Below are 8,660 nucleotides of genomic sequence, written 5' to 3'. Positions count from 1 at the left end.
TCTCCAACCATGTACTAACCAGGCCCAAACCTGCTAATATTCAGAGATCGGGCATTGACTCTATTTTTTGGCAAAATTATTATATACTAAGTGAAAAGATTCCAAAAGCTTACAGCACCTGGTATTCCCAGGCGGTCTCCCATCCAAGTACTAACCAGGCCCAAACCTGCTTAGCTACCCGAGAGCAGACGAGATCGGGCATAGCCAGGTTGGTATGCCCAGCGAAGACTGCTTGCAAAGAGAGGGACTATTTAAAGCCAGCCCATCTAATCACCAGTACATTATATATAAGTAGCAAAGAAAACCCAAAAGCTTAAAGCACCTGGCCTAGGCAGTCTCTCATCCAAGTACTAACCAGACCTAAACCTGCTAAGATTCAGATAGGGGGCATTGACTTTTTTTTTTTTTTGCAAGATTATTATATTAAATCGTGAAATTTTTCCAAAAAGATTTAAAGCAGCCTAGGTATTCCCAGGCAGATCTCCAACCTATGTACTAACCAGGCCAAACCTGGCTAATCATTCAGAGATTCGGGCATGACTCTATTTTTTGGCAAATTATTATATACTAAGTGAAAAGTTTCCAAAAAGCTTACAGCACTGGTATTCCCAGGCGGTCTCCCATCCAAGTACTAACAGGCCCAAACTGCTTAGCTTCCGAGAGCAGACGAGATCGGGCATAGCCAGGTTGGTATGGCCGTAAGGCGAAGACTGCTGCAAAGAGAGGCTATTTAAAGACCAGCCCATCTAATCGCCAGTACATTATATAAGTAGAAAGAAACCACAAAAAGCTTAAAGCACCTGGTATTCCTAGGCAGTCTCTCATCAATACTAACCAGACCTAAACCTGCTAAGATTCAGATATCGGGCATTTATTTTTTTTTTTTTTTTTTTGCAAGATTTTATATAAATCGTGAAATTTCCAAAAAGTTTAAGCACCTGTATTCCCAGGCAGTCTCCCATCCATGTACTAACCAGGCCCAAACCTGCTAATATTCAGAGATCGGGCATTGACTCTATTTTTGGCTAAATTAATTATATACAAGTGAAAAGTTTCAAAAAAGCTTAAAGCACCTGGTATTCCTAGGCAGTCTCTCATCCAAGTACTAACCAGACCTAAACCTGCTAAGATTCAGATATCGGGGCATTGACTTTTTTTTTTTTTTTTTTTTTTTTGCAAGATTATTATATAAATCGTGAAATTTTCCAAAAAGTTTAAAGCACCTGGTATTCCCAGGCAGTCTCCAAACCATGTACTAACCAGGCCCAAACCTGCTAATATTCAGAGATCGGGCATTGACTCTATTTTTGGCAAAATTATTATATACTAAGTGAAAAGATTCCAAAAAGCTTACAGCACCTGGTATTCCCAGGCGGTCTCCCATCCAAGTACTAACCAGGCCCAAACCTGCTTAGCTTCCGAGAGCAGACGAGATCGGGCATAGCCAGGTTGGTATGGCCGTAAGCGAAGACTGCTGCAAAGAGAGGACTATTTAAAGACCAGCCCATCTAATCACCAGTATATTATATAAGTAGCAAAGAAAACCCAAAAGCTTAAAGCACCTGGTATTCCTAGGCAGTCTCTCATCCAAGTACTAACCAGACCTAAACCTGCTAAGATTCAGATATCGGGCATTGACTTTTTTTTTTTTTTTTGCAAGATTATTATATAAATCGTGAAATTTTCCAAAAGTTTTAAAGCACCTGGTATTCCCAGGCAGTCTCCTATCCATGTACTAACCAGGCCCAAACCTGCTAATATTCAGAGATCGGGCATTGACTCTATTTTTTGGCTAAATTATTATATACAAAGTGAAAAGTTTCAAAAAAGCTTAAAGCACCTGGTATTCCTAGGCAGTCTCTCATCCAAGTACTAACCAGACCTAAACCTGGTAAGATTCAGAGATCGGGCATTGACTCATTTTTTTTTTTTTTTTTTTTGCAAGATTATTATATAAATCGTGAAATTTTCCAAAAAGTTTAAAGCACCTGGTATTCCCAGGCAGTCTCCAAACCATGTACTAACCAGGCCCAAACCTGCTAATATTCAGAGATCGGGCATTGACTCTATTTTTTGGCAAAATTATTATATACTAAGTGAAAAGTTTCCAAAAAGCTTACAGCACCTGGTATTCCCAGGCGGTCTCCCATCCAAGTACTAACCAGGCCCAAACCTGCTTAGCTTCCGAGAGCAGACGAGATCGGGCATAGCCAGGTTGGTATGGCCGTAAGCGAAGACTGCTGCAAAGAGAGGGCTATTTAAAGACCAGCCCATCTAATCGCCAGTACATTATATAAGTAGGAAAGAAAACCCAAAAGCTTAAAGCACCTGGTATTCCTAGGCAGTCTCTCATCCAAGTACTAACCAGACCTAAACCTGCTAAGATTCAGATATCGGGCATTTACTTTTTTTTTTTTTTTTTTTTTGCAAGATTATTATATAAATCGTGAAATTTTTCCAAAAAGTTTAAAGCACCTGGTATTCCCAGGCAGTCTCCCATCCATGTACTAACCAGGCCCAAACCTGCTAATATTCAGAGATCGGGCATTGACTCTATTTTTTGGCTAAATTATTATATACAAAGTGAAAAGTTTCAAAAAAGCTTAAAGCACCTGGTATTCCTAGGCAGTCTCTCATCCAAGTACTAACCAGACCTAAACCTGGTAAGATTCAGAGATCGGCATTGACTCTTTTTTTTTTTTTTTTTTTTTTTTTTTGCAAGATTATTATATAAATCGTGAAATTTTCCAAAAAGTTTAAAGCACCTGGTATTCCCAGGCAGTCTCCAAACCATGTACTAACCAGGCCCAAACCTGCTAATATTCAGAGATCGGGCATTGACTCTATTTTTTGGCAAAATTATTATATACTAAGTGAAAAGTTTCCAAAAAGATTACAGCACCTGGTATTCCCAGGCGGTCTCCCATCCAAGTACTAACCAGGCCCAAACCTGCTTAGCTTCCGAGAGCAGACGAGATCGGGCATAGCCAGGTTGGTATGGCCGTAAGCGAAGACTGCTGCAAAGAGAGGGCTATTTAAAGACCAGCCCATCTAATCGCCAGTACATTATATAAGTAGGAAAGAAAACCCAAAAGCTTAAAGCACCTGGTATTCCTAGGCAGTCTCTCATCCAAGTACTAACCAGACCTAAACCTGCTAAGATTCAGATATCGGGCATTGACTTTTTTTTTTTTTTTTTTTGCAAGATTATTATATAAATCGTGAAATTTTCCAAAAAGTTTAAAGCACCTGGTATTCCCAGGCAGTCTCCAAACCATGTACTAACCAGGCCCAAACCTGCTAATATTCAGAGATCGGGCATTGGCTCTATTTTTTGGCTAAATTATTATATACTAAGTGAAAAGTTTCCAAAAAGCTTACAGCACCTGGTATTCCCAGGCGGTCTCCCATCCAAGTACTAACCAGGCCCAAACCTGCTTAGCTTCCGAGAGCAGACGAGATCGGCATAGCCTTTTTTTTTTTCCTTTTTTTTTTTTATTAAGAAATTTCAATCAATAAAATACAATAGATTAAGCACAATCAATAGAAAATACAGAGCATCGTCTTTACACATCTCTACATTACACCTCTGTCCTTTACATAGATAATTTAAAAAACTCTTCCACATTCTGGCAACTTCCACATTAAATCTTTTAAAACACAACAGACCTTTGGGGTAAAAACATCATAAAAAGAGTCTAACATATTTACACCTTTAAAGTAAACATACAGTCTTTCGATATATAATTCTGTTTTTCTTTTAAACACACTCCAAACATCCAACACAATTTTTTCCTTTTTAGCCACAGTTCTTCTGTCCCATATTGCACTTTTCATTAGCATTACACACAGATTAATGAAACTTTTGTTTTTACACTTTTTTTCCCAACCAAACATGACAACTCTATTCCATTCCATTATATTTTCATCCCACTCCTCAGTCACATCTTTGATTAAACATTTACATTTCCTTAATAAGTCCTCTAGTTCTCTACAATGTAAAAACATATGTAAAATCCCCTCTTCCTCTTCCTGGCACACTTTACACAGAGCATTTTCTTCCATTCCTATTTTATTTAAAATTACATCAGTAAAAACCACTTTATGCCTTATAAAATACTCCAAACATTCCAATTTGGTTTCCACACATTTCCCCGTCATGTTTCTCCATATACACTCTTTTTTTAAATCTTTGAATTTCTGCACCCAGTATCCATTTACAATCGGCTCTTTAAAAACATCATCTCTAAAAGCACAATAAATCATTTTCACAGTACATTCCTTAAAATCATACATTTTTTCCCCAAACTTCACATGAATACATTTCTCTTTTGGCTCTCCTTCCATACTTTCTATTCTTTTTATCCACTCTTTAGGTATTGCATTTTTAATGATTTCATATTTATTTTTTATTTCTTGTTCACTGTAATCCTCTTTTGCCTCCTCCATTGCATCTACAATAAATTGTGTCGGTAAAAACCCTTCTTTAAATTCATACAAAACATCTCTCACTCTTGTTATCCCCACATCCATCCATTTCTTTAAAAACAATTCTTTGTCTTGTTTTAAAATGTTTTTGTTTAAAAAGAGAGGTTGATTTAAAATGTTTTCTCTCCCATGTGGATCATACTCAACTTTGTCTAAAAATTTTCCCCAGGCACTAAACATTTCCCTATAAAACTCTGGTAAGCACTCTGTCATCCAATTCTTAGCTTTCATCCATAAAATCCCATCCCCCATGTTAAAATCCCCACATTTGTTTAAAAAATATTCCATTGTCTTTTTCCATGCTGCTTTGTGACCATCATCTAGATATTTTTTTACTATTTTAACTCTTAAGCTATTTTTTCTCTGTTCAACATCAATTAATCCCATCCCTCCTTTCCCTACTTCTCCTATTAATGTACTGTATGCAATTCTTGACGGTTTACCATTCCATAAAAATCTAAAAAACATTTTTTCAACCTTTTCTCCACCCACACTGGCATAGCAGTCACATATAAAACATACCACAACTTTGACATCATTAACACATTTAAAATTAAAACCTTCCCTTTTAAACTTAAAGTCCTCAATTTCCAAAAATTTAACCTTCTTTCAATTCCTCCTACTATTTCTTCCCACATTTTTTCTTTAACATTCCTTTCATCTTTTCCCATTAGAACACCTAAAATCCTTATTTCTTTTGTTTCTTTAAAATGAAAATAATCAGTTAAAACATTTACTCCTCCAAATCTCACATATGTTGTTTTTCCTTCATTTAACTTGCCTCCTGATCCCCTACAAAACATCTGTACCACTTCCATTACTTTATTAACACTCTCTATATCCTTAACTATTATTGTTGTATCATCTGCATATTGAAATATTTTTTCATTTCCCCCACTTCCTTCAATGTTTATCCCTCTTATGTCTTCATCTATTTTAACAACTAATCCCAATGGTTCTGCAACTAAAGAATATAAAAGCGCCGATAATGGACATCCTTGTCTTATTGACCTAGTAATTTTAAAACATTCTGTTAAAAAACCGTTACACTGTATTCTTGTTATTGCTCCCCTGTATAAAATTGTAATCCACTTGACAAAATTATCCCCAAACCCGTACCTTCTTAAAATTCCAAATAAATAATCATGCTCCACTCTATCAAAGGCCTTTTCAAAATCCAAACTAATAACATATCCTTTTTTGTTTTTTTCTTTCATATATCTTATTCTATCTATTATACTTAAAGTTGTATCCGCTATATCTTTCCCTTTTACTCCATACACTTGATTTGTTTTAATTATGGTTGGCATTACCTCTTTCAATCTATTGGCTAAAACTTTTGTTAAAATTTTCAAATCTGTATTCAGCATTGTAATTGGTCTATAATTTTTTAGGTCTACTTTATCTCCTTTTCTTTTATATATCAACTTTATTAATCCCATCCCCATTCTCTGATTCATTTCCTCTTTTTTAAAAATGTCTTCATATACTTCTTTTAAAATACTGGTTAAAAAATCTTTAAAAACTATATAAAATTCACTCCCCAAACCATCTATACCTGGACTTTTATTTTTGTTTAATTCACTTATTGCTCTTTTTATCTCTTCTTCTCTTATCTCTTCATCACAGTCTTTTTTGTCTACTTCTCCTACTGTTGTTTTTATTTGATTTAGTAACTCCAGTTTCTCTTCTTCTTTCAACCCCTCAGTACTAAACAGATTTTCATAATATGCTTTTACTTCTTTTAATATTTCCTCATTTGTTTCCACCACTACACCATTTTTCCCTCTTATTTCTTTAATCATTCCAGCTTTCCCTCTTATTTTTTCTAGATCAAAGAAAAACTTTGTACATTTTTCACCCTCCACCGTATATTTAGCTTTACTCCTTAGTCTTGCACCTTCATATTTTTTCTCTTCCATGTCTTTCAATAATCCCTCCAATTCTTTTATTTTTTGTATATCTTTCCCATTGTCATTTAATTCCTTTTCCAATTTTTCTCTTATTTCTCTCTCCTTCTTCCTCTTACACATCTGTATTAATTTGCAATATTTTATTGTGAATTTTTTTACTAAATATTTAACATTTTCCCACCATATCCTTTTATCTTCACTGTACATTTCATTCTCCTTTTCTTTTTCAATAATTTCTTTAATACTTAACACATACTCCTCATTCTTCAAAACCTCTACATTTAAAACCCATACACCCGGCCCTCTTTTCACTGAACTCCAGTCTACTTGTATAAAAAGTGGTTTATGGTCACTTAAGCTTGATTCTACATATTCCATGTTACCAATAAAACCTTCAATGTTCCTTGTACACAAAATAAAATCAATCCTTGTCTTACACATAAAATTCCCTACTAATTGCCTCCTTGAATATTCTTTATTTTCTTCATTTCTTTCTCTCCATACATCAATCATATTATTTTCTTCCATTAATAATTTCAGTTCTTTTCTTCCTTTATCATTTTTAAAAACCATTCCCTCACCAATTTCTAATTTACTGAAAACTGTATTAAAATCACCCATCATAATAACTTCTTTATGCTTTTTTAAAAAATCTCTTAATACATTAAAATATTCCTTCTTTTCATTTTCTACAGTCGGTGCATGAATATTAACTACAATAACTTTTTTCTCCTCATACTCCATTTCAACCGCAATACATTTCCCATCTATGTCATTATATATTGTTTTACATGATACTCCACAGTTTTCTTTTATTAAGATCGCACACCTCTTCCCAGCCTCCCCATCACCATTGTTATAAAAAATCTCTCCACTCCACCTTTTTCTTATTTCAGTCATGTACTCTTCCCTCCAGTTAGTTTCTTGTAATAAAATCACATCCTCTCTTTTACACATTTCTTTCACCTTTTCAAATTTTCCTACATTTGAAAGCCCTCTAGCATTAAAAGTAACAATTCTTAAAAGCATAAAACATATAAAAACATGCATAAAACCCATAAACTCAGTCCATCTCCTCCAAACCTTTTAGCAGCTCATACTTATTTGCACACTCAATCCCATCTTCTTTAAGCATTCTTTTTCTTGCAGTATCAAGATTAGGTATTACCTTTACAGATCTTCTTCTTTTTGATGATTTCCCCTGCGTCTCCTCATTTTCTTTTCCTTGTTCACACTCTTTTGTAGCATCATTAATTTCTATCCCGTCCATCTCCTTTTGCACACTGTCCGTCACATCCATCGGTGTACATAAAATTCCCTCCTGTTGTGCATCACTCAGTACTTTATTCCTTTCAACAACCAGTTCCACATTATCCAAAGCATTTTGCAAGCTGTCTGTCAAATCCATCTGTGTCCAAATTCCCCCATCCTGTTGTGTTTGTATGATTGGTTCGGTACACTCTTTCTGTTGTTCTATATCCTTATTTAATTCCAGTCCTTTACCACATACCCTTTCTCCAACGTCTCGCTGCTCGTTGTCTCTTTCATGCACCTGCCCGCCCACCTGCTGCTGCTCCTCCTCCTCACCCTGCATCCAACACTCACACTTATTTAAAACCAAATTGCACTCCGGGCACGTCACAGCATTGCAGTTTCTCGCGAAGTGGCCTCTTTCCTCGCATTTATGGCACTTAAACTCCGGGCAGTCCTTCACCACATGATCTGGGCTCATGCACAGCCGACAAGTCTTCACCTGATGGCTGTGCATCACCCGAAAGTATTGTGGACCCTCTGCCGTTTCTATTTTTGTGCTGTACGGTAGGGAGGCCACCTCCTTCGGAAACCGCGCCTTTACATATCTTGTCCCATCCTCGATGCTGGTGCCCGGATAAACACGCCGCTTTATTTTTGAAATTGGGGAAACCCCCCAAACCTCCAGTTTATTTAAAATCTCTTCATCAGCAAGGTAGACGGGCAGATGCATGAAAGAGACAACATAATCTCTGTTTTGGAGTTTCTTTATCTCACAGTTCACTCCTTTAATTAACAATCCCTCAGTCAGTTCATCACACGTTTCTTCTTTTTCCATTGTCAGTTCATATTCCTTTCCTTGTCTTGGCCTCAGTGCTAAGATTTTACCATATCCACATTTGTCCGTCACCGCTTTAATAATATCCACAGCTCTCACTTCACTTACATTCTCCACATTCACAATCACAGTCGCCTCCTTTAAGTATTTCCTTTCACCAATTGTATATC

The 8,660-nt window shown here is 36.0% G+C and overlaps 3 non-coding genes and 2 pseudogenes across 3 annotated transcripts; all 5 read right to left on the bottom strand.

The window, feature by feature from the left end:
- Positions 1-106: 106 nt before the first annotated feature.
- On the bottom strand, positions 107-223 carry LOC113101981 (uncharacterized; annotated as a pseudogene).
- Positions 224-588: 365 nt separating this feature from the next.
- LOC113101980 (uncharacterized) lies at positions 589-704 on the bottom strand (annotated as a pseudogene).
- Positions 705-1,347: 643 nt separating this feature from the next.
- On the bottom strand, positions 1,348-1,466 carry LOC113101985 (5S ribosomal RNA). The gene has a single exon (XR_003290549.1). It is a non-coding gene; the product is annotated as a 5S ribosomal RNA (ribosomal RNA).
- Positions 1,467-2,113: 647 nt separating this feature from the next.
- On the bottom strand, positions 2,114-2,232 carry LOC113101984 (5S ribosomal RNA). The gene has a single exon (XR_003290548.1). It is a non-coding gene; the product is annotated as a 5S ribosomal RNA (ribosomal RNA).
- A 658-nt stretch (positions 2,233-2,890) lies between these two features.
- On the bottom strand, positions 2,891-3,009 carry LOC113101975 (5S ribosomal RNA). Its single transcript, XR_003290541.1, has one exon. It is a non-coding gene; the product is annotated as a 5S ribosomal RNA (ribosomal RNA).
- Positions 3,010-8,660: the final 5,651 nt, after the last annotated feature.

The sequence above is a fragment of the Carassius auratus genome, unplaced genomic scaffold (assembly GCF_003368295.1).
Source record: "Carassius auratus strain Wakin unplaced genomic scaffold, ASM336829v1 scaf_tig00217673, whole genome shotgun sequence".
Taxonomy (NCBI): domain Eukaryota; kingdom Metazoa; phylum Chordata; class Actinopteri; order Cypriniformes; family Cyprinidae; genus Carassius; species Carassius auratus.
Note: the sequence above shows the minus strand (reverse complement) of the source record. Positions and strands in the feature narration are given on the sequence as shown.